This window comes from Protopterus annectens, chromosome 1.part0, assembly GCF_019279795.1.
Source record: "Protopterus annectens isolate FY-2018-M chromosome 1.part0, PAN1.0, whole genome shotgun sequence".
Lineage (NCBI taxonomy): Eukaryota > Metazoa > Chordata > Ceratodontiformes > Protopteridae > Protopterus > Protopterus annectens.
The window spans coordinates 1,476,653,572-1,476,681,014 of NC_056725.1; the positions used below are offsets into that span (position 1 = coordinate 1,476,653,572).

General features: G+C 38.0%; 1 long non-coding RNA gene across 1 annotated transcript in view; it reads left to right on the plus strand.

Moving 5' to 3' along the window:
• Nucleotides 1-3,797: 3,797 nt before the first annotated feature.
• Nucleotides 3,798-27,443, plus strand: part of LOC122798592 — an 882,597-nt gene continuing 858,951 nt past the window's right edge. Inside the window, exon 1 of the long non-coding RNA XR_006364284.1 lies at nucleotides 3,798-3,864. This is a non-coding gene — a long non-coding RNA (uncharacterized LOC122798592). The remainder of the gene's footprint in view (nucleotides 3,865-27,443) is intronic.

Below are 27,443 nucleotides of genomic sequence, written 5' to 3' on the forward strand. Positions count from 1 at the left end.
TGGATGAGTTTAAGTACTTGGGATCAACAGTTCAGAGTAATGGTGAATGTGGAAGAGAGGTGAAGAAGAGAGTACACACAGGGTGGAATGGGTGGAGAAGAGTGTCAGGAGTGATTTGTGACAGACTGGTACCAGTAAAAGTGAAAGGGAAGGTCTACAAGACAGTAGTGAGATCAGCTATGTTACATGGGTTGGAGACAGTGGCATTGACAAAAAGGCAGGAGTCAGAGCTGGATGTGGCAGAGTTAAAGATGTTAAGATTTCCACTTGGTGTGACTAGGATGGATAGGATTAGGAATCAGTATATTAGAGGGTCAGCTCATGTTGGACAGTTTGGAGACAAAGCAAGAGAGATGAGATTGTGTTGGTTTGGACATGTGCTGAGGAGGGATGATGGGTATATTGGGAAAAAGATGCTAAGGATGGAGCTGCCAGGTAAGAGGAAAAGAAGAAGGCCTAAGATAAGGTTTATGGACGTGGTGAGAGAGGACATGCAGGCGATTGGTGTGACAGAGCAAGATGCAGAGGATAGGAAGAAATGGAAAGAGATGATCCAATGTGGTGACCCCTAACGGGAAAAGCCGAAAGATGATGATGATGATGATGATGACCAAGGATATAGACAGAACTCTTCTTGTGCAAATACAAAGGAATTAATGGCAAAAAATAGCATCCCTAGTACCTGTACTGAAGTACTTCCTCCAAGGAGATATTCTGATTAGATGTTCTTATGCACACTTCAGATTTATAAAACAGAGATAATGGCAAATTCCCATAAGCCATGCAATATCCATGAAAGGAAACATTGTTTAGCCAGTTCATCAAGGCCAGGATAGAATCCACGCAGCTCCTTCTGAAAAATTGGCTCAGCCATCTGATAATGTTTCCTTAGAAGCACCCTAATGTATGCTAGGTGCATCAGCCCTTTATTATTGCAGTATAGTTGCCTGCCTCCTTTTCTGAAACTGGGGACAAAAAGTCACTTAGCCAGTCTAGGGGATACTGTCATCTGATAATGTTTCCTTAGAAGCACCCTAATGTATGCTAGGTGCATCAGCCCTTTATTATTGCAGCATAGTTGCCTGCCTCCTTTTCTGAAACTGGGGACAAAAAAAATCACTTAGCCAGTCTAGGGGATACTGTCATCTGATAATGTTTCCTTAGAAGCACCCTAATGTATGCTAGGTGCATCAGCCCTTTATTATTGCAGCATAGTTGCCTGCCTCCTTTTCTGAAACTGGGGACAAAAAAAATCACTTAGCCAGTCTAGGGGATACTGTTGTCTTCCATACAGCACTGAAAAGCTGCATTAACCATGACAGCCAGGAGGGTGTTGCAGTGTGTATGTCCCTATATTTAAAAGGCAAAGTCTGCTGTTGTCCATGCTGAGATTTGCCGTTAGCCATGATGCACAAACACACTTAATTTATCAGGAAAGTTCAGTCCTGTCATCAGTAAATTTCTAGACCCGCCACGAACTAATTGAAAAAAAAAAGCTCTGGGTATTCAATCTTCTGGAAGAGCAGTCATTGCGATATTCTAAAAGTTTCACTCTGAATTTGACACTCTAAGCACTGCAACAAGAACCCAAGAGAACAGTAAAAAGAGGAAGATTTAGTAGCCAGTCATTCTACAGCACTAATTCAAGGACTCCATCATTCATGCGGAGGAAAACATTCTCATTGTCTTTTTGACATACGTAAAGCAATGTAACATTCAAAAACAACTTACAAACGTGTTACAATATTTACTGTTTAACAGCCGTTTGCTTCTGTTGTCTGTAACTTGAATGCCTTTGTTAACCTGAGAAACGTTTTTTTTTTTTTTTTTGGTTTAGTTAAGGATTGCACAACGTTTCTGTGTTGAGGGTGTCTCAAATGTAGAATCTCGTTGTGATGCAAGGCAAGACTCCCCTGGAGGCAGTTGCTTAGCAACCAACTGCTGATTCACTGTGGCCCAAGCTGCAATAAGATGAACAAAGGCTCGTAGGGAGGGGGAATCCCTCTGTCTGCACTAAGGAATCTTAAGTGGTAAAATATGTACAAAAATAGCCATTGAAAAAAAAAGACTTTTTGCTGCAATATCATTTTCTCATCCAAACTAAAAATATAAGACCAATACAGAAACTGTATTCGAAAACAAAAAGTCTAATTTGACAGTGCGTTTTGCTACCGCTGTCCTGAGGATACAAGGACTTCACTACTCCGAAAAATTAAATTATCATGTCCAATATACAGTCATCTAAATACTATTGTGTGGCTAAATATGTTGCAATGCCTCTTCTACCAGAACATTTAACATTACTACGTGCAGGTGCACCTCATAATGGAAATAAAGCAAGCAGAGTCATAATTTTGCAAGGCGATCCATTTTTAACTTTTTTGTACCTTACCATTATTATTAAAGAGCTCCGCTGGTGAACAGCAGCATGTATTTGGCTGAAACGTCTAAATATTCCTTGCATTTTGGAGCAGTTCCACAGGGACCCTACTCAGGCGAAGTTCTGCAAAGCGTTTTTGGTACTGGGTAGAGAAACCCCATAGGTAAGAATATGGCAACATAAGAAGCTGATACAAAATGAGGTGCATGTTTGAGGCAGCCAGGTCATCCTTAATTAGTTAACCCATTGGGTGACTTGGAGGGAACGGTTAGGTCTGCTAGACTGGGATGCTGTTCCCCCGCCCCCCGAGCTCCTGCGTAGCTATGTGCAGTGTAATATTGGTGATTTATTACCCCATGTTATGAACGTGGTTGGGCAGCCAAGTATCTGCAAACAGCAGCCCTTTTCTGGGAGCTTCCAAACAGAACCCTGAAGCAGAGAGACGGGCAGAGGCTGTGAGTCAGACGAAAGACAGGGATAACGACCACCGGCGACAAAGGGAATTCGACCCCACCTGAAGCAATGATAACGCCAGTCATAGGTGAATGGGAATCTGGAAGCATGCTGGATGTTTAAAATTGGTTTGCTGTTAAGGACTGACATGGCTTAAGCTGCAAAACAAAGAACAAACAGCAATTTAAAAACTAGTGGAAATGCTGTAGTAAAGGAGAAACTACATAGCTGCGCAGGTGTGCAAAACAGGTATTGATATTTTGGAAGCAGCCAAGGTTACATACAAATGCTATTCTAAAAACTTTTATAGGTAATGATATCGAAAGATTGTATCCCAACAGAGAAAAGTTTCGCTTTGGTTCTGATCCAAAGAAGTATTCAATTTTGAGGAACGGACCAAGAATGGAAAGGTCAGTTTCAGTTATTTGGAATATTATGCTCTGGAGAAAATAAATACAAGTAAATTAAAATAATAATAATAATAATAATAATAAGACGGTAAGCAAAGGCATCAAGTCTCCTTTTTTTTGGTCAGCGGAAGAGTCGTTGCAGAAAGAGCTGGGGATATCACTACTGTATAGGTAGTCCTTTCCAGACTGGTGATGCCATTAAATTTAGACCAGTTGCCAAATGATATTAAATAAAACCCAAATCATGGCTCATCAAGGTATCTACCATTTAATCTAGCATTTATGGTTAAATTGCTGAAATTCGATTACTGGAGAAAGGCAGAATACCTGTTTTCAGGTTTATGAGCTTTGATAGTACATGCCAGACCAGCAGATCAGCAAGGTATACATGCAGACTGCATTTTTATAACTTCTCATTACAAACTTCTTGAAATCCAATGCTATTAACTGCATCCCAAGGTTACGGTATATGAATGACATGAAAAGTTGATGGAACATGATTTTTTTTAAATGCCACTGAAGTGATTTAATTAACCTGGGATATACCTCTAACAGAGGAGATGTGGCTGTGAGACACTGGGCTTGTACAGAATTTGCCACCAGGCCCTGATGCCGTTTGCGGTGAGTGATACTTGTTTATTATTGTTATTGTTATTATTACTATTATTATTATTTTCAGTCTAGCTTAAAAGGCTGACTTCCAAATAAATATTAAATTTAGAAATGTCTCAGTCTTCTTACTCTCCTCATTGGAAATTGCAACAACATTTCTACAAGCCACTTGTTTGGGTTTCTGTGTGTGTGTGGGGGGGGGGGGGGTTGACTAAAAAGAAATTGGACACCAAGCAAACTGGCTACTGTGTGCCTTGCCACAGCTTAAATATAATGAATACACTGATTTGGAGAAAATACTTCATACAAACTCATTGAAGTATTTAACATGTTGTTGTTCTACAATGAATAGAATAAATGAGTCTATTCTGTTCTGTAGTTTTTATTTTCTTCAAGTGAGAAAACTGCTTCAGCTAGAACTGGTTTGTCAGAGGAAGGTTAACTCCTTCATATGCTGTTGAAAGAGTGAGAATGTTAACATCAGCTGGAATGTGTGGAAAAGGATTTACTTATCATACCATGCATCAACCTAACAGACAGAGGATCACAGTAATGAATTAATTGCACACTAAAATAAAATTCTAGTATAATTTATTAACACAGGACATGCATGCTCCAGTCTCTCTCTCTCTCTCTCTCGCTCTCTCTCTCTCTCTCTCACACACACACACACACACACACACACACACACACACACACACACACACACTGACTCACACGTACACAACACACACTTCTACATTCAAGACTTCTAAGAAAAAACATCACAATTGCTGAGCTCATTTTTTTTTTGTTCTGACAGAAACAAGTAGAATATTTGGAATATCAGAATTTGCCTTGTTCCAGGTATGCTCATAGTTTTAAGAATGGTCAGCACTGTGAATCTTCAAAGCGCAGTATGTTTTAAAATAATATTATCAATGCAGCTATTGTGCAAAAATAGGAAAAGGAGTTGTGAGTGGATGGATTATCGATGCAGCTATATTTCCCAATGTGCTAAGATTTTTTGGTGTTTCGTGTGGACACAAGGCACTTAGCACACTTCCATTCCGTAGTATTAAACACAATGTAGTCTTAAGATGTTTTCTTTTACATTTTATAAAGATGGTGAACCATGGACAGGTATATTTGCCTGTAATTTGTTTACATTCAATGACCTGAGAAATAAACACAATCCATCCATTAATGAGTGACTTAATATTGCTTATAAATAATGTTTTTTTCACTCCAGAACTGAGATGTTGGGGACTGAAAAGGGAATATATTTTACGAGAGATCCTGAGGAATGTGTTTATCATCATAAGGTAGTTTTAGACAATTACAAAAAACGTCTCTCTCGCTCTTTTTTCCATTATCTTTCAAGTCAGAGTTGAAGTGCCATAATCATCACTGGGCTTTTACAGAACAATCTATTGTAATCGGACATTTGGTGCTGAAACTCTTCATGTTGCCTGGCTGAAGCTGTATTAACACTTGGCTACCTGTTTTGTAGTGCAGACATGATCTGTGCTAAGTGCCATTGTCTCTGCATATTACTTTCCTCTAGACAGTCGTTCTAATTCATCAAATCTTTGTTAAGAGCTAAAGTCAGACAAAAGAAAGACAAGTAAGAGTTCATTGTAAGTCATATGTCACATAATTACAGCTTGAAAACTCGCTGCACATATAAAGTGAATGACCATTCCTTAAGCTATATTTTGCATTTTATTTCTTTTTCCCCCAGCAGAACAGATAGGAATAAAAAAAAGGAAATATATGTCTATATGTGGCCATCTACAAAACAGATACACCAACATTTAAAAAATCAAAATAAATTACCATAAACCAAACACCCTATGTGTGTTTGAATTACAGCTGTCACAGCTGTAACATCTGGAAATTAAATGCAGTATATTTGCAGATAGGCAGTAACAAATAATTTGTCTAAGTTCTAGTATTTTTTTTTTCTTTTTGCCTGTATGAATGTTTTCTGTATTGGTGCAGTCCTATCTGTCTTTATGATAATACTAATAATGAACCACAGCTGCATTCTTACAATCTCAGTAGCTCAGAAGCTATGATATATGTTTCGATTGTACACATATTCTATTTTGTGATGTAAGTTCCTTTCTCTCTTTGAAAAGTGTGCCCTGAATATGATAATAATTTTAAAAGAATGCACGATTTTACATTGTTACTGTTAATGATGGAAGCGAACAGGAACACATAACAAGAGAGTATCGTACATCTGTTGCAATACAAATAGTGTTCTTGTACTTCTTTTTTGCTGGTATTTAAAATGAAGTTTTTAAAACAGTAGCTTAGTAATTTATGAAGCAGACACATCAAAGCAGATGCAGTCTTCATGAAACATAATATTAATTTATGACATTGTTTACAAATATCTCACTTCCAAAGACATAGTGCTATCTTGATATATTCACTCTTCAGATGAAGGCTATTACTTAAGTGCACCTCGCATTTGCTCATGTCCGGTTTCCTGTACTTTTTGATGACCACTTAGAGTACTGAACATTCACAGGAAGGACACAGATGCTTTTACAATGAATTAGGGTATTGATTTTAGGAGGAAACAATGAAGTTGTTTGCATATCTAAAATGAATATGCAGTGTAACGTGTTTGTTTTATTGATGACTGCATATAAGACTTTTTTTTCATGAAACAATACTTCATTATTTCACTGAACTCATTTCAGAGGTTGTACATAGTTAGCTGTCTATATTGCCAACAATATTTGGGGATTGACTGCTTAAGACATTCAGTAGGAATCACTTGAATGCGATTCACTTAAGAAATGTGTTCTCTCTCCCGCCTCTTTCACTTTCTATCTTTTGGAAGACATACACACACACATACACACACACACACACACACACACACAGACGTTTTCATTGTGGTATAAAACAACATTTAGAAGTTTGCTCATACAATTAAATTACTGCAGCTGTGCGTTCTGTAATATCAATATGTCTATGCTTTACAAGTTTTGTTTGACTCATACAGTGATCATATTAACAGTCAACACTATTTCACACACACAACCCTAGGGACAATTTAGAGTCATAAATTCACCTACTGCACACTTTTGGTAGGTGGGAGGAAAATGAAGTACCCATAGAAAACCCATGTGATCACAGGGAGGACATGCAGATTTTGCACAGAAGGCACCCCAGCTGAGAACTGATCCAGAGAACCTTTTGGTGTGATGTGACAATGCTAATCACTGCAGCACCATATCACCCTGCATTATTATCGTAAGTAACAATTTTTTTGTTCTACTGTGCTTTTTTAGTATTTTTCATTATTGACTATACCTTCAGACATAGATAAATGGTATTACTCTAAAATATGATAAAAATATGATGCCATATTTTAGCAAACTGAAGTGTGTTTCCTAGACTTAAAATACATACAAAATGTTCACATAGCTGCAGAGAAGCAAGCAATAAAATAACAGTCATATGAACCATGCAATGTGTGTGTCTGAAATGTCCTTTTTATCAAACCTGCTACGTTCTGTTATAATGTCATTTTTAGCACTGAGATCCTTAAAAACAAGTCCATCTGTTAGAAATACCATACATTTTTAATACTGCTAATTATATTTCTATGTCAGCCATAAACTTCAAGTATTCAAGTACTTAGTATTCCAATACTGTCTTCCTTTTTATAAGTTGTCCAAGCTATGTTAAGCAGCATGAGTGGTATTATATTTAGTATGGCACAGATTATTCAACACTCCATCATTCCATCTCCTCTCCTCTTGCAACTCCTGCAGAGGTTCCACAGGGGTCCATATTAGGTCCTATCATATTCAGCATTTTTTATCAATGCTTTTCCTTTTCATTTCTTTAACAATGCTATTATTCACTATGCCGACGAGTCCCCCTTATCTATCTAATCTCCAATCACTAACCCAAGAATCTCGCCATAGAATCCTGACTGAGTGACTCAAATCTTGTTCTAAACCACTATAACCCAGTTCTGATGTTATTCACCCACCCAAGGCCCACCAAACTACTGCAGCCGCCTTCACTTCATTTCTTCATACAGGACCAGTGGTGAACTGGTTAGTCACATGAAACTGCTAGAAACAGCTGTATATGAAAACATGAAATGCAACCTCCACATCAAAAAAAAAAAAACAGCCTTGCTCTACCAAACTGAAAACCTATCTCACTGAATCCAACTGAAACATACTGCAACTGCTTTTCTTCTCCCCAACTACCTCTATGCTACTTCCACTTTCACCATCCTTCAAGCCTTCCTACTCTTTAATATGGAACAAATCTACAATAGAATAGCCAAATTCATAACCAACTCACCCTCATGCACCCATCACTGCAAATCTCTTATACAGTTAAATTAGTGACAACTCCCTAATTATCTTAAGCTCTATTTTTTAAAACAAGCTCTTAAAATACAACACTTTCCCAAAAAGTGTCCAACACTAATTAAACTCATGCCATGGTATTCCCCATCCAGAGTCCTTAGCTTCTCTGGTAAACTTCTTTCTAACATCATCTTCTCCAATAACTCAAATAGGGAGGCCTTCTACTCCCCCAAAGTGGCCAAATTCTGGAACTCCTTTTCATTGTCTCTCCAGAAAACTGTAAACTCTCAACAGTTGGAGGCATAACTAAAACATCATAGTCTCACCAAATGGACTTGTCATTGTGCATCTCCACGCGGGTGTTCTCTCACTCATCGTTTAAACTCTTCTCTTCATCTTCTCTCTACTCCGCCTAGTCATACACAGATAGTCCTACAATTTCCATAAATATTCATTCACAAACATTTCTTTGGTCCTGTTATGTCCTCCAACTTATACCTCCTCTCTGCTCAGCTATCTCTTTCCTTTCTTTTTTCAACTGATTCCTCCCAAACTCATCTGCATCCTCCTTTATCTCCTACCCACCACCTTCTCATTTTCCTAAATCTGTCCACCAAAAATGGTAATTAACATGTATTTGTTACCTCCGTTGCTAGCACACCACATGGATACTGCTCATATCATATCATATATGTTTTTTTTAATTCTACCCTGTATTTTTTAAATCTTTTCTTGCAACAATTTTGTGTTAATCTTTGATTGTTTTCATTTTCGTATGTTCAGTTGTATTCAGTATTATTGTTAATCTGTACTCATGTTTTCTGTTAGAGCTTTTCTCCCTACACCTTTGCAAACAAATAAATAAATAACTGTGGCCGCTGCATCTGAACACTGGTAAAGGATAACTTGGTACTCTTACTACAAGAGGGATACTCTAGTAGCCTGAGTATCATAGACTTACTAGTCTGATTTCGGCTCTAGAAAGGTTTATGTCATATCTGACAGATTTATTTAGTAGCCAAGATATTCTGTCACTAATCTGATGTAGCTAGCAAAATGACATTGCAGTACTGTGGTTGGGACCTCCATCTAAAGTACTATTTACTACAAAATTAAAATGAACAGAAGGAAGAGACGAGCCTTGTTTGGGTTCATGTCATTTTGATAACTATTTGACTGAGTGCCAAGTGATAAAAAAAAAAAAAAAAAGTGCAACACAACTTTTGGTGAACCTCGGAGGGAAGTTGCTTTTGAGGGGGGGGACTTGTCCTCTCCTGCATCCCCCCTTGTATGAGTACACTCCTCTTGCACCACCAAACTTAAATATATCTACTCTGAGGTCCTGTAATAGTGGAGAAAAAAGAAAAGTCTACTGTCGGAGAAAGTTATTTGACTCAAATGTCTTTGCTTGATCAGCACTCTCTAAAATGTTAGTACATAAATTCTGCTGCATCAGATAACAAATGTAATTTAAAGCAATCACATTGGTTAATATTTTAAAACTATCAGGAAGGTGAACTCAGAGATGCTTTTATATATTTTGTGGTCCTAAATAAAAAGGTGGGAGGGCACATAAACTAATAGCCCCAGGTTCAAGGTACACTTAATCTGCCAGTAACAACATTTCATCTTGCTTAGTGTTATGCAAGACTAACTTCCCAGTCTGGGGTTATAGCCGTGAATTTTACATTTGTGCAGCAAACCAGTGCAGTAATATCCCACGTTTCCTTAATCCCCTCCACATTACCACCATTCCATTCCCACTGTTTCCTCCCTCCTCCATTGCTACAGTATATAAACAGCCTATCAGGATTCTGGGCTGCACTTCAACACACAGTCTCACACATGTAATGTATTAATTATGGCAAGTATGTGTTTGACATCACTGTTGATGGAAACTAATCTTGGTTGCTTTAGTGCATTTTATTAAACCCCCATTCTGACAACAACCATTCTTCAGGGTGCATCAAAGTAGCATTTCTAAAAACTAGGAGGAAATTGGACACAGTACAGGGAAATCAATGGCTTTGCTGTGAAAGGTGCATAAGAAAATAAACATCAATTTGAACTACTGCCAACAGTTGCTGTTTGAATCCAAATAACCCAAAGGATGTCATTTCAGGAGTGCAAAACCCCATACCTCCATGCCTCCTAACTGCATATGAGTGTGTATTCCAAGTGTGGGAATGAAACTCACAGCATTCTGAATGTATCAATAACAAAAGTATACAGGAAATATGAATATGTACATAAGGTTCATTGAAGGCTTGTTATTCAATACGAATATGTACATAAGGTTCATTAAAGGCTTGTTATTCAATGCGAATATGTACATAAGGTTCATTAAAGGCTTGTTATTCAATACGAATATGTACATAAGGTTCATTAAAGGCTTGTTATTCAATACGAATATGTACATAAGGTTCATTAAAGGCTTGTTATTCAATGCGAATATGTACATAAGGTTCATTAAAGTCTTGTTGTTCAATACGAATATGTACATAAGGTTCATTAAAGGCTTGTTATTCAATACGAATATGTACATAAGGTTCATTAAAGAATTGTTATTCAATACGAAAATGTATATAAGGTTTATTAAAGACTTGTTATTCAATACGAATATGTACATAAGGTTCATTAAAGGCTTGTTTTTCAATACGAATATGTACATAAGATTCATTAAAGACTTGTTATTCAATACAAACATGTACAAAAGGTTAATTAATGGCTTGTTATTCAATATGAATATGTACATAAGGTTCATTAAAGGCTTGTTATTCAATACGAATATGTACATAAAGTTCATTAAAGGCTTGTTATTCAATACGAATATGTACATAAGGTTCATTAAAGGCTTGTTATTCAATACGAATATGTACATAAGGTTCATTAAAGGCTTGTTATTCAATACGAATATGTACATAAGGTTCATTAAAGGCTTGCTATTCAATACGAATATGTACATAAGTTTCATTAAAGGCTTGTTATTCAATACGAATATGTACATAAGTTTCATTAAAGGCTTGTTATTCAATACGAATATGTACATAAGGTTTATTAAAGGCTTGTTATTCAATACGAATATGTACATAAGGTTCATTGAAGGCTTGTTATTCAATACGAATATGTACATAAGGTTCATTAAAGGCTTGCTATTCAATATGAATATGTACATAAGGTTTATTAAAGGCTTGTTATTCAATACGAATATGTACATAAGGTTCATTAAAGGCTTGTTATTCAATACGAATATGTACATAAGGTTCATTAAAGGCTTGTTATTCATACTCGTTCAGTAAGAAGATGGGTGCTTAGAAGTATCCTTGCCAAAATGGTCACTTTTGTTGATAGGTAAAACTGCTTCTGTGGTGCTGCAGTCTGAATATTTCTCATCATGTTACAAGAGCTATGGATTTTATATTCAGCCACAATAGACAACAGTATTTATCTGGTTTTCGTGTCATTCTCATTATGATTAATGATCAGTGTCAGATATTTTTTCTCATTTTGTCAAAATTTCTTAGCAGTCCAGCATTTCATGTTTTCCTAGTACTGTACAACTACTTACCTCACAACCTGCAGAGTGAAAGTAGGAACAAAGGCCCTTGAAAAGTAGGAACATCCAGCCAAAAAGCTGGATATCGAATTAGCATAAAATGTGAATAGCAAAAAGGACATAAGTCTTCCCCTTCCAGAAGAAATGTCAAATAGTACTCAGAAAAATGTTTAAAAAACAGTGACAAAGCAGACGGAAAAATATAAGCACATTATCAAAGGGAGTGTAACATCTGTAGACTTTAATAAACTGCATTGCAAAATTCTACCATACAAGGTTATTTATTTTTGATTCTGAAAAGGGGAGATGTGAGATGTGTGCCCTCTTTCTTTGAATTATTGTTGCAACCAGTGTGGTTTCACGCAGTGTGTTTTTTTGTGCACTAGTCAGATTAAAAAATCATGCGTGATGACAAGTGGGAATTCAGAAAATTGTGTGAAGGGGTAAATCAAACCTGAAAGTAGGGACATACCTCCAAAAGGAAGTACATCGTGTGCAGGGATAAATTATGCCTGAAAATAGGAACTATCCCCCAAAATAGGAACCACTGAGAGGTCTGACAACTAAAGGAGAGTTGATTTTTTGTCATTTCTTTACACTAGTGCCTTTATATCCATACTTCAGTTATACATTGGCAGTTTTGTAAGCTCAAAAAAGTTGTAATGGAAGAAGAAAATATGCTGCATCCTGCCAAGAGCTTATCAGAGAAACTGAGTGAGAGTGATATGATAGAGAGAGTGACAAAAATGCAGGAAACAATTTCAAAAGAAATCAATAGGCTCCATTATTGGCTTGGAATAGAACAGAAAGTCTTTTCATTTTAAAATCTGAGATGGCTCACTTGTTTTCAACTGTACTGAGCAACAGAACAGTAGTGTAGTAAGCGTTGAACAGAAGGTGACTAAACTGAAAGTGCAAGTAGGTGATGAGAAATAGGTGTAAAAGAGGGGACATTCAGCTACTTGGTGAACTTGATGACTAAGAGCTATATTTATTTTTTCAAAATAAATTGAATCCTGTCATCTGTGCCCTGCTTTGATAAACTAGGAAATGGATGCAATACATTTTGTGGGTAAGAGGAAGAATTAGGGTTTCCCAACACCCAGGCAAGTTATCTATAAAGTCCACTTATATTCAGCAAAGAACTAGATTTTAAATAAGCCTTATCCTGATCCACTGAATAAAACTGGAAGGATATGTGGTACAAGTTTGTCAAGATTTCTCAAAAGATTTATTTCTAAATTGAGAAGCATTTGCTGGGATGAGGTCATAGTTCAAAAATCAACTTCTTATCTCCACTTTCTAGCAAACTTACAGGCTACAAGAGCTTTAGGAGTAAATGCCATGAATGTGGTTGGAGATGGTCAAAAGTAGGGAATTCCTTATCAGATGACCCCAGGGTTGTTAAGCAGTGCACTATTAACCACAAATACCACAGAGAGGTAGAGTACTTGCAGGAGCATCTTCCTACATTATACAAGAAAAACTGAGAGGAAGTTTTTTTCTGATTGCACAGTAAGAGCACCAACCTTGTCCATCTGCCAGAGTAATATCTAAGAAGGGCGAGAGCAAGCTTCTGCAGAAATGACTCCACTTAGTAAAGGTAGCACTGAAGTAGCTTCAGAAAAAGTAGACCAATCACAACACAGCAGTTGGCAGGAATTACTCTCAGAACATTGGGTGAACGTTATTAGTTTTGGCTCAAGTGAAGAAGGTGGCTTTTCTGGCAAACTATTGGGTTCCTCAAGGTTAAGAGATAAACCAAAGATAGCAGGAGCTTCAAAATTATATGAAGAATGGAACGATTTCCCAGAAAGTTACAGCAGTCCTTCCAACATCTGAAGATGCTTAAAAAGAGTTAGGGGGGTATGCAGACCTGATACTTTTCTGTCAAGCATTTTGTCTGCTGAGAATTTTTGTCATTCTTCTAATGAGGTTACCTCAATGGTCCTGGAAGCAGGGTGCTCTGCTGCATTTTTAGGCAGTCTTTTTCATGGATGCGATGCATTGTTTGCATAAGAATTACTATTTCTTTTTTCTTTTGAGTAATTATTATTTGAAAAACTTTCTATGGAAACCATTACTAATGCATGAAGGGATCTTGCTAATGGGATAGCTTCCATAACCTTTATATTGTTAACATGCCTTTGTCTTTTTTGTAGGGGAATAGATTTTCTGTACTGTGACCACAACCTTCAAGTTACTGTATAAGTTTAGTGTTTCTTTCTATGCAAAAGCAAGTTCATTTTCACAAAGACTAAGTCACCCTATGCCTGACATCAGAAGACGTCTGCCTCTTTGTGAACCTTTGAACATCTGAACATGTTTATTTGGTTTTACAGTGGGAACAATTAGTTTAATGCAGAACGATCAAAGGGGGGGGGGGACAAAACAGTTTAATTTAACTGGATTGCACTACATTTTATTGTACATTTCTGTGGTGCTCTGTTAATTAAAATGTACCAGTGCTTGCATTTATGTTTGAAGTTTTTAAGCTACAGAAACTTTAAAAGGGAGGCATATTTCCTATTTATTTATTTTGGCTCATATATGTACAGCATGGACCGCTAATCATAATTCACATTTCATTTTGGGATTAGTAATGAGTTTTCTAGGAGATGATAGCCTTGAGGTTTGTTAAGTTTCTTGGAGCTTTTGCAAAAACCTTTAGGTGCTTTTGACTCTGTAGAGGAGTCTTTATAAAGTAGGATGACAGCTCATCTTAAACTTTGTCCTTGCATTACTGTACCCCTATTATCACAGACGCCAGGCTTATTTTAATAGTTGTTGACATGCTTTAAATATAGTAGAAAGAGATGAGGACCATGATGGCAGTGATTTTTCCAGGGATGTAAGTGAGGGTTTAATCTCTCTTGGCACAAGATAGGAACTGAAATTTGGAATGAGAGGTGAGCAGTTATTTTGTAAATGCATAGTTCTCAGTACTCAGGGTTGTTAACTTTACTTATGCTGTGTCTCTTGCTCTTCAATTCAGTATATAGTGATTTATCTTATTAAGAAGAGTGGACTGCGGATCTATAAGGCACATCAAGTATAAAAGTATTTAAATGGGAATGGGATGTCAGTGAGTTAGAAAGGTGATCAAAGGCAAACTTACTAGCTGTGGAATATGACTAGACAGCTTTGGGGCACAGTTATGGATGAGAAAGTGGTGAAGGAAACTCTATGCTGAGCCTAAGATCTACATCCATTACTTTGCGCATCGGGTATAGATCTCTTAAGGTTCAAGGGTCTGCTAAACTTAACCCAAGCAAGAGGGAGAGGTAGATGAGGAAAAGCTGTAGCTAACCTGGAGGAGAGAAAGACGTTGTTTCTGTCCTTGAATATTGAAAGATGTACCACTATATAAAGAATGAAATTATCCTTCACAACTGTTTAGGAAAAAGAGATATACCCTCTTCCTCCAAGAGGTAAAGCTGACAAATCAGAAATGTTAAAAATCATGAGGGGTTAAATTTTGGCCAGTAATATACTTTAGTATAGTCAAAGGTAGAAAGAAAAGATGGGTACTATTGATGCCAGAAAGACCCTTAATCAACTTGCACAATTTACTACTAGAGAAGACAATTTAGGCAGATTGGGTAATAATGTAACTACAGACTGAAGGACATTGCTGGAAGTTTGGCTGGGTCTGAGGCCCAAGTTATGATGATCACAGTTTATTTTTTTTAATAAGAATTGGAAATTCCATACCCACCAGATGGAAAAAGAGTTAAGTTTTGGGAACTTTAATGTAATGGTGAATTTTCTTTGTATTTGCCACTTGTAAAGTCACCACACTAATTGGACAGACAGAAGTTGTGACAAGGGGTTCCGGCGTGTAGATCGCAAGATGATTGCCCGTGAGCTACAACGCCGAAACAAGAAGGCCGCGGCACCGCTAGACTGTAGAGCGGTGCGGCCGAAATACAGAGCTGCCATTGGAACTCACGTCGGTAGGAAAACACATAAATAGCGATGACCCCTAAAGCAGCTACGCTGCAAACCCAAACAGTAAACAAGCACGAAAATCAAACACACGGCAACTGAAATACTCCAAAGTAAAGCATACAAGCACAAACGCCCCACATATACACAGTACACAGGTAAATAAATAAAAGTATTATAAGAAACAACTTACCAGTAGATCAGCTGAAGTCCAGACAAACCCGAACAGTAAACAGTCCCAGAAAGCCGGGAATATAATCCATACTAGCTGCAGCTGTAGCAGAGTCTTTGTACATGTGCATTAACATATAGTATGTCCCTGTCAATACAGTCCACATTTACAGAATAGATATAGTAACCCTGAAGTGTGCAAACATAATGCAGATGAAATAGCACACATAGGAAGTGGAGTGCAACAGAAACAGGAGTTTCAAACTCCATACCCCTTAGGAAGCACATGCTGCTGTAGGACCTGTTAGAGTAACAGCTACCAAACAAGTCACAGCACTTTACACATAATATGCCAGTGGTTATCAGTATTGGGAATATTTCCATTCCATGCCCCAGACATAGTGATGTAAAGCCATGATTGCAGCACAAAGCATCTGTTCTGGTACAGCCCCCCTAGTGCAATGGCAGGTGGGAACATTGAACCTAGGAACACTGTCAGACAGGAGTGTCAACCCCGCACCTAGTCCACAGCAGCATGAGTGTATAGCAGGATCTGGAAGACCCATCCAGTGTCTACTGGGGCTGAGGTACAGAAGTATGCAGGCCCATGCAGGCAGTCAAGGGTGCAACACTGAGCAACTTCCCTATGTAACCTTTGTCACTGAAACTGAGACTGGGCCCCACACCCTGATTGGCTAGCAGGAACAACTGGGATTTAAAGGGGACATGTACACTACACATAGAAACTGTGTTTAAAGCAGGCCGTGTAGATGCTTACCACAGTACAAACGTTTGTTAGCCCCATGGCTTTGTAAACTGCATATAGTGTCTCCATAGCACAACAGGTAGTCAGACCAAGGTGGAGTACTGACAGCTGCACAGTGAACTGTTGCAGGCAGCACTACAACACAGGGTCCAACACAGGGTGGTGTATAGCAAGTATTGTAACATCTGATAGTGATTTGTAGCAGTGATGTCTCTACATCCAGTTCCCAGCTACACTTGCCATGATGGATACTGAGAGGCCATCAACAAGTGGTGTTACCATGATGGAATCTATGTACCTGTATAGCCCTGGTCAGCTTGGCAACAGATACAGCACCATGCCCAGCCAACGGGGTAAACCAATGCTGGTAGTGGAGGGATACCTCTACCATTTGGAGCATGAAGTGCCGCCTAAACGGTACTGGGCATGTATTGAGCGGAGAGTACAGGCCTGCAGAGGTCGTGCCATCACTGTTCGTCAGGAAGATAGGGAGGAACTGCTGAAATCACTGCCTCACCAGCACGGGCCAGATGCAACAATAGCCCAGGTTGCTACACTGCGAGCAGAACTCGGCAGAGGGCAGTAACCGGCAATGAGTTGCCAAGCTTGGTAATGCAGAGTGTCCTAGGCACAACAGATGAAAATGTACTTCAGGAGATGCCTTGCCGTGCATCATTGTGTTGTAGCATAACCAGGGTACGTCAGAGGGCATGGGCATCCATGACCACACCTCCAGTAACACTCGCAGATATGGATGTCAGCCACTATCCACTCCGTAGTGGCAGCTTTATCCTCCGTAGAAGATCTGATATGGATGGGACAGATTCCTTGGTTCTACTTACAACATCACAGAATCTATGTGATCTGTGTAGATCTGACATCATTCTTGGAGATGGCACCTTCCCTACACGGGCTGATATATGTCTTCAGCTGTATACATTACATGGCTGTATTGGGACCCCCACCTCAACAAGGATTGTCCCCCTGGAGTACTGTCTCATGACAAGGAAGTCAGAGTCTGCATACAACAGTATGTGGGAGATACTGAAGAGTATGGCTGCAGAACAGGAGTGTTCCCTGGCTCCACAGTATATAATGACTGATTTTGAGAAGGCAGCAATCTGAGCCAGCCGTAAGGCATTCCATAAGAGTATTCTGAAAGGGTGCCTTTTCCACTTTGCACAGATCATTTGGCGCCAGATCCAGCATAACCACCTTGTGGCCCTCTATGGTGCGGACACTGCTTTTTCTATTGCCGTACGCAAGCTAATTGCATTGACATTCCTACCAGTGGAAGATGTTGTCCCTGCATTTTTGGACATTGTGGCTACGTTACCTGAATGTGCACAGCCTATTGGCGTATTCCTGGATCATCATTATGTGCGAGGCCGACCACGCAAGTATGCATCCCGCTGCTCTTCACAACAACGACTACCATCATCCTATCCGTTGAGATTCTGGAATGTTTGTGATGTCTCTGGCATGGATTTCCCATGGACTAATAACCAGGTAGAGGCATGGAATCGTCGGCTGAAAGTGTTACTGGGACGACCTACTGTGCAGCTATCTGACCTTTTGACTGTCCTGCAACAGGAACAGAACTTAACAGATACCCGACGAGAATCTCTGTTGCGGGGGATGACTGTGACACCACGTAGGAAGGCTATTGTTGTAAGGGAGCGTCATCAAAAACACATCTTGCAACATAAGTGTGACTATAGTGATGTGCAGGATTTTCTCCGTGCTGTGGCACATTTCTATAAGTTATGATTATATCAGGGTTTAGTATGCACCAAGCACTTCAAACATCACTTTACATTTTGTGTTAATAAAGGCTTTGCCCACAGCACACAGGTTTCACTCTACCACTTTGATGCCCACTTGGCATCCTATGCTAGGCACATGTTACAGTGATAGTGGCACATGGTGGTTTCTAGGGGGGTGTAGAGTGTATATCACATAGGGGGTTTGTGTCTCACACCTATGGTTAGGATGCAGGGGGTTCCTTTATTTCCACAGGGAATTGTCTGCAGGCATTTGTCACTGCAGCTAAACTGCCATACTGCCATGTGTCCACATCCAGCTGTCTCACAGTGGGTTGTTGCACCGCCTAGGTGCCTGAACCCTGTGACAAGGTACAGTGCTATGTTCTATAACAGTAGTAGTTAGCTTTATTTTTTATTTTTGATTTAACATTTACCTTAACTGATGTAGTGCAACCTCCAACCAGTTCAAGGCAGCTGATTGTTCTGTTGTTGCATGCTGTCTAGCTGGTGTTAGCCCCGCTCCATTCCTATGCCCTACCCCCATTACCACCCACCCCCACTTTCATTACATTTATAACACATAGATACATCCCTTCCCATTCTAGGCCCCAATCAGAATCCACTTCCTCCCTACTGCACCCCACACACATTTACCCACTCCCTTACTACACACCCAATCACAATCCACTCCCTTTAATTCTGCCACTCTCACACATACATACCCATGCTAGATATACATAATTCCAGTTCTAAGTATTCCCCCTCTACCCCTTCCTAACTCTAGACATCTCAAACATCACAATGTGCCACATCTACATAACCATCCCACTTCTTATCCTTCTCACACTCTCAACCTCATATCACACTAACCTCTCTTACTTATCTATCCTACTGCCACTAGCACCCCTACTAGAAATGATAACTTCCATTCATTTGCAATCTCCCCTTCTTTCTATAACATCTCTAACATTTATTTCCTTAAATATATTATTCCTCAGCACAACTCTCTCACCAGCAAGCAAAAACTAAAGCTCTACACTCTCTATACTCTGCAAATATCACACAACACAGCCACTAGTACCTTACTGCTATCTGGAGACATCCACCCAAACCCTGGCCCCCATACCTCATCTCCCAACAACACATTCAAAGACTCTTCCCCCAGTTCCCCATCCTGTCCCCCACCTCACCCTCCCCCCATACCAGCCCTCCCAACTCTTGTCCCAAACACCTATCTACTCCGAAAACATCTAAATCCTTGTTAACAAAACCACAGATCTTCATGCCTGGATTGCCCATACCTTCCCTGATATTTTAACCCTATCAGAGACCTGGCTAAAATCCCATATCACTGACAATGAAATATTACTACCTGGTTATAATATCTACAATAATGACAGATTCCCCAAAAAAGATGGCAACATTGTAATTCTCTACTCCATCAATCATAACCTCTCACATATAACCATCCCTATCCCCAATTTCAGCCCAGCTGAACTACTTATTCTCAACTTCCACCTAAACTCCCATAAAAAAATTCCCCATAGCCTCCATATATATTCCTCCAGGGAATAATATTCCCACCCTGGAGCTTATTCTGTCCTGGCTGTCCCACAATATATCTTGGGGATGTCAACACTGACTTGTCTAAGCTATCACCAGACTCCCCACAATTCAGTATTAACTTACACAGGTTCCTCCAACTTATCACATCCCCCACACGCATGCACAAAACCTCACCTACCAATCCTATCCTAGACTGGATCCTCTCAAACACCCCACACCTCTACCACAACCACTGCACCCTACCTGATAACCTCAGTGATCATCTTCTCACATGCATCCAAAGATACACTCCCCAATCATCCAAATCTCACTCCTACAGAGAATGTCGTCAACTCACTAACTTTAATGCTAACATATTTCACTCCATACTGTCCAGCATTAACTGATCCTTCATCCTGCAACTCCCTCTCAATGATGCTGTATATACATTTAATAAAATTCTCCTAGATACTCTCAGCTCCCTAGCCCTTACCAGGAAAATCAGAACTAAAGCCAATTATGCCCCCTGGCTCTCCAAAGAAACCCGATCTCTTTTGCCCAAAAGAGATAGTGCTTGGAAAGCTTGGACTAAAACCAAAACACCTTCCCTCCTCCAAAACTACAGAGAACTATGGAACCTCACTAAAAAACAAGTCAATAAAGACAAAAAAATCTTTCTACAACTCACCCCAATTTGACCGAATAACTAATCCTCAAAAATTCTGGGCCAACCTAAACAAAATCCTCCACCCCGGCAGCCCATTCACTCCCTCCCCTTTCCCAAACAATACTCCAATAACTGCCACCCTTCTCATCAATTAGTTCACCGATACCATCAAAAATCTTGCACACACTAATCACAACTCCAACCTCCCCTACCCCAACTAACAACACCCCTTTCACCCTAAGGCCCATCTCCACAGCCTACATTAAATCACACCTGGTTAAGCTTAAAACCTGCTCTCTCTCTCTCTCTGCAGATAACCTACCACCTATCTTTCTTAAACATGCCACTGAATCCCTAGCCTGTCCTGTATGCCTACTAATAAATAGATCCATTCAAGAATCCACCATTCCAGACAGTTGGAAAGCTTTCTACACCATCTCACTGCATAAAGGCAGAAATTCCACTGACCATTTCTAATTACAGACCCATAACCATACTCTCCCCTCTCTCAAAAATACTTTAAAAGTGCATTCATACTCAGCTACTTAATTTTCTCCTTTGGGAAAACCTACTAACTCACACTCAACATGGCTTCAGGCCAAACCATAGCACTTCTACTGCACTGTTAGCTTGTACTCACACAGTAGCTGAGGCCAGAGACAATAACAAACTAGTATTCTGTCTTTTCATTGATCTATCCAAAGCATTTGATACTGTTTCCCACTCCTTACTCCTCTCAAAACACAATGATCTAAATCTCTCTGCTCCTTCCCTTGATTGATTTACCAGCTACCTTTCCAATAGGCAGCAATCTGGCAGATGGCTCATTTTCTGCTCTTGCTTTTCACCCGTAACATCTGGTATCCCCCAAGGATCCATCCTAGGCTCCCTTCTTTTCAATATCTTCATAAATGACCTCCATACCTCTTGCAAACAATCCTCCTTCATTCAGTATGCTGATGATTCTACACTCATCTCCATCTCCAACATCTCTGACCTCCATACACACACCCCCAAGTCTCTTTCCTGTCCATAGAAATGTGGCTCACCAAAAATCAGATCATCTTAAATCCAAAAAAATGAAACATTTACTATTTCTCCCTCAACCTCTCTATCACCATAAATCTACCTTTGCCATCACATCCCATGGCAAGACCACCATCCAAGCCAAACCCCACACTAAGCTCCTAGATACAATTATTGATGATGAACTTAAATTTAACTTTCATATTTAGCAAAAAAAAAAAAAAAAAACACCAGCAACTAGGTCTACTATACCAAAGTAAGAAATTTCTTAACTCAGACCCTAGACTCTTCCTAGCTCAGTCTCTCCTCCTTTCCTCCCTTCTCTGTGCAGCCCCTATCCTCACTTCCATTCACTACACATATTTATTTAAACTCCAAGAAACTTACCACAAAGTAGCCAGATTTGCCACTAACTCTCCTCACAACGCACACCACTGCCTTGCACTCAACCCACTTAAATGGCTAGAATTCCCCCAACAACTCCTACTGTCTCAATTGAATCACACATTCTGTTCTATACAAACCTACTTCCTGCCTCTCTCTCCTCCCTTGTATCCTATTACACCTCAAACCACACTCTCCTTACATCTAATCAACAACTCCTTGACATTTATAAACCTAATATGAACAGAATCCCTGCATGTACGGCAGCTGCAAGGTCTCAAAACAAACGTAATCCAAAGCAAAAAATGAGACCAGCAAACTGTGGCAATTACCAATGTTTAATATTAATTACTAAAAACACATAGTAATAAGGAGAAAAACAGCTTAGTAAATCACTTAGCCTTCATATTAAACATTGGTAATTGCCACAGTTTCTGGTCTCATTTTTTGCTTTGGATCTATAACCCTAACAAATATTTTGGAAAACTACTTTACAAATACAGTGTAGCCCAAGCCTGGAATAAACTCTCCTCACATATAAGAACCATCCCCCACCCCAAGCACTTCAAAAAAGAGCTAAGACTGCATCTACTTAACATAAAGTCTTGCCCCTGTCATGACCCTACCTAATCATCCACTCTCTTTCATCACCCCCGTCCTACAGAATTACAATTCACTCTCCTCAAGTCAATAACCCATTTAGCTAGGAGACTACATCACATAGAAGCATTTCATGCCTAGCTCAACCTTAAGTTTTTGGCTATGAATCATTATTATCTATCTGATTGCTAAAAAACAAAAAAAACCTTGCTGATATTGCAACAATTCTCTTTTTATTGTTTTGTATTTTGTTTTCTTTTATCTGTAAATATAAATACCTAATAACGTTGTTAGTACTTCATTTTAATTGTGTTGTTAACTGTGATATTACTTCACTGTATCTGTAAAATTTCTGGAGCATTTCTCTGAGGGTCTCCACTGAAAATGGGACACTGGCTCAGTTGGACCAACCCAGTTAACAAATGTCAAATAAATAAAAATAAAGTAAATTTGTTTATTTATGAGTTTGTTTATTTATTTATTGAATTTTGTGACTGGAATAGTCCAATTGGGATATAACCCCTTTTCAATGGTGGCTCAGGAAGAATAGCTCCAACAGAAGAAACATTAGTGCAGTATGATAAACAAGAAAAACACAGTTAAGTATGCATACAAACAATTACAATACAGCCATTTCAATAAGTAAGAGTAACACAATTAATTTTGCATTCAGTTTATAATACAGTTGTTTCATTTTGCTTACAATGTAGACTACAATATAAGTGAAGTTGGAGACTGGGAAGTAGAACATAAAAATAGCTGTGATTATGAAGATAAAGAAAATTTTTTAAGGAAATATAATACAGTTTAGTGGTAAGAGCTATCCAAAAAAAGATGCCAACAAACAGCTTGAACCCATTAGTTAAGAATTTATTTAATAAGATTAAGCACTTTTGTGCATATAAACAAACAACAAGCTTCATCAGAATAATGAAAATTTATATTCATAGATTTTAAAACAAAAATAATTACCATGTGACACATCTTAAGACAATAAAAAACATCCAATTTGTAAAACCACTCACCAATAAAAAAACATGCAATAAACAATGGAATTTGTTATACAATCTACCTTACTGTAAAGCAACCATCAACATTACAAAAGCATAGTTATTGATAGAAGGCCATTAAATAAATTATATAAAAATATGTATATGAATAATTATATACATATGTTATATATTATTTGCCCTTAAAGTTAGCATGCTATTAAGTGACACTTTGTTATTAAGCCCAGAAGGCTGGGTAGCATTAATTTTAATTTGCCAGTATAACTCCCTGACTTCCAGTTTTGTCCGCAGTCACCACTTTTATCACAACAAGCAACCTTAATACATAAAATAAAAATTTCTTGAAACCAGTACACACCTTGGAATGTCTAGCTAGAACATTAGTATTATCGTGTTTCTTAATGTATTATATATGTTCATAAATATGTGCCCTAAGCTGATGTGCACTTCTAGAAACATAAAAGACTGAACAGGATAAACATTGGCCTACATATACCACTCCTTTCAATATTACAGTTATATTTACCATTATTAATATTTAAGGGAAAGGAAGACATTATCATGCTGGTCCCCATATGAAATAATCATGGCCCATTCATATTTATTGTGGTCAACCCCATCTTTATTATCAGGGCTGGTAACTGAATTGCTGTTTCGTAAAATGGGTGGGTACAATTGTTCATGGATCATCACCATCATCTCCCTAATTTCAGAAATACATTCCTTAGAGTAAGTCCTCTCAATGAAAAAATTAGAAAGAATGTCGGCCTCCCTCAAAAAACGTCATTATCTGAGACCAGTCTTGAAAGTCTTACAAACTGACTTTTAACTACATTTTTCTTTTGCCATATCTGATGAGAGTTAGAAAAATGCAAAAAGCTGTGAGAGGTTTAAGGATGAATCTGGTAAAGATGAAAAAACAAAACAGAGATGCCAATTGGAAAAGTTAAGTTCTGATTTCTAGGAAGATGGGGCTGAAGTCTGTGTGGATAAAGTCATGGAATCAGGGGTGACACCTTAAAGTCAGCTATGAGGATTTGTTATACCAAACTTTGTATTTGTTAAACAAATAGAGAAGGAATGTGGGCTCATTGGAAAATTGTATGAATGTGTTCAATTGATGATTTTTTTGCCAGGACCTTAGACATGTTTTGATATTTGCTGATAAGCCACAAGAGTAAATTGATCCATATACTACAAATGTATTATGATAAAGTTAGAAAGGGAAGTTTAGTGATGAGGATAAAGTACCTGGAAATAAGGTCACATGATATATGGGCAAGGGAATGGATTTTCTTCAAGAAGTCTTGACAAGACTAAAGAAGGTTGTGACATCAGATTTTTTGAGAATGAGGTGGCAAAGGGGATTTTCTTGATAATCTGATAATTTCATGGGAATGGAACAGCCCAGAGTTAAGGCAGAGAGCAGAAAAGTTTTGGGGAGACTATGCATACTAAGGGGTACCAGCTCTCTGTAGGATTTTCTATCATAGATAAAAAAAGAGTCCAGAACTATCTCATAAAGTAAGACAAGTCAGTGCAAAATTTAACATACTAAAACTGGTGTAGCTAAAATTTGTGCAAATCAAGTTTGCCATTAAGAGTTGGTTACATAAAGAGAGATTTAGGCAAAGTATTCAGATTTTGAAATTCAGTATGACGGGCAGACAGACTAGTACTTGAAAATGCAAATGGTGATTTCTGATGCAATAAGTTATATACATGTAGTTGCTTAAGTCAACAGAAATACTCCATGCATTTGGAAAATGTAAGAGTGAGATTGTATAGCTGAAAAGGAATGAATTTTATTTCAAAATGACTGGAAAGTTATGTTCAAAAGATTTAATAAAATAAACTGTACATGTGGAAAGTGAAAACAGGTCATTGCTGAAAATGTGAGGGGAAGGAGCTGGAACATTTCATACCTGCCTTGTGGTAAAAATGGAAGGCGTTTGTTTGGTATACTAGTATGTAGGGCATAGGAATTTGTTCTGTTTGGAGCTGAAGTTAAATCTTTTGATTGTGAGTAGGGTGAGAAAATGTGGCTTCTTATTCTTGCAAGTTGGGTGAACTGTCTTACAGCTACAGGTTGCAAAGGAGACGTAAAGTTGAATGCAAACAGACTGAGGGATAACAACCTCAGGAATTTCAGGAGAGTAACAGCAACCAATCTAGACACTAGAAAAAAAAGCAAGATTAGGCAAAGCTGTGAGGCATTCTGAAGTAAATGCAAGGCTACATAAAGGGGGAGAATTGTATATAGAACAATCATATTTGCATTATTGACTTAGAGCTGGTCTACTACTTGACAGATAAAATAATCACAGTGTGTTATTACATGTAAATGCCTGATTCTTGCTAAAATGTATCTATTTACTTGATCTTTTTGACATTTTCCTCATTGCCTGTGAGAGTTTGATATGTTTACAGGCAAAATGAATTAAAAGGATACAACAAACCTGCCAGATTTGCAACCAATCTACTTACAAAAAGTCACCACTGCATAGCCCTAAGACAACTACACTGGGTAGAGCTCTCACAACATTTTACCTACTCACAATGACTGATTGCCCATAATCTAATATATAAACAAGAAAACTGTCCGGCACTACAAGACACCACAAAATATTATTCCCAAGTCAGGTAACTATGTTCTCAAAATAAATCATTTTTAGTCACCACCAATACTACCAGAGGTAACTCATTCTATTCCTGCTATGTGTCCAAGCTGTGGAACTTCCTACCACTACACTTAAAGCAAACTGAAAAAATAAGCTTTTAACAATAAACTTAAACAACACCTAAATAACTCATTGCTATACTTCTGTTCAACCTTAGGCTACTACTTTAACTGTAAGCACCAAAATTACTGTCTAATTGATTAAATACTATTCACTGCATCCTAACGTTACTGTATATAATATTCTGCCTCTTAACCTTCAGTCTGTTTCAAAATACAACCCTTTCTTATATCATTTTTCACTCTTGAAAGTTTATCAAAGTATCAATCAACTGCTATACCTCTCTCAAATTTAACTATATCTATCAGCAGTACTTTCTCTATTTTTAGCTCAACTTGACCTTTGACATCAAATTAAAGTGCCCAATTTTATTACTCACAAATATCTACTAAAGTAACTTATGTTTATCCAAGTCAAAGTAGGAAATCGCAATTTTTGAGGATTTACATTTATGTATTTCATTGAATGTTTTTTTAACCCCTTGTCTTTGCATTACAATTGTTATGGTATGCAACTTTTACTGTTAGTATTACTACATGATATTGCATAATTCTGTGTGTAGATTTTCTCCCTGGATCAGTGCTGAAATTTTTTTTCATTTTTCTCCTAGCTGGGACTTCCTGGTCTACATATTGAAAGTAATTAATTAATTATATTACAGAAATACAGAAATGCTTCAAAAGAAAAAAATACAGATATTTAAAAAAGAACCAAATACTATAAACACATATCACAATTTGAGTAAATTACTAAATCTGTATAAAATACAAAAAAAAAAAATTAAATAAAATAATATTGTCCTTTGGACTGTGGCACTTATTAAACATAATTTACACTAAGAAAAGTGCAAAAAAATCTGAAAATGTAAGTAAAATAAACAGAAACAGTAAAACTTATTCAAAATATAAAAATAAATGGGAGAAATTGAAACTAACCATCTCTACAGGCTGCATAGACAATATGTCAAGCATAGCTGGTAGGAAGAAAAAGTAAATAAAGTAATAGATTAAAAATAAAAATAACTTAAAATCTGATTAAAAACAGTAATATATGCACACTAAAGCACATAAAGCC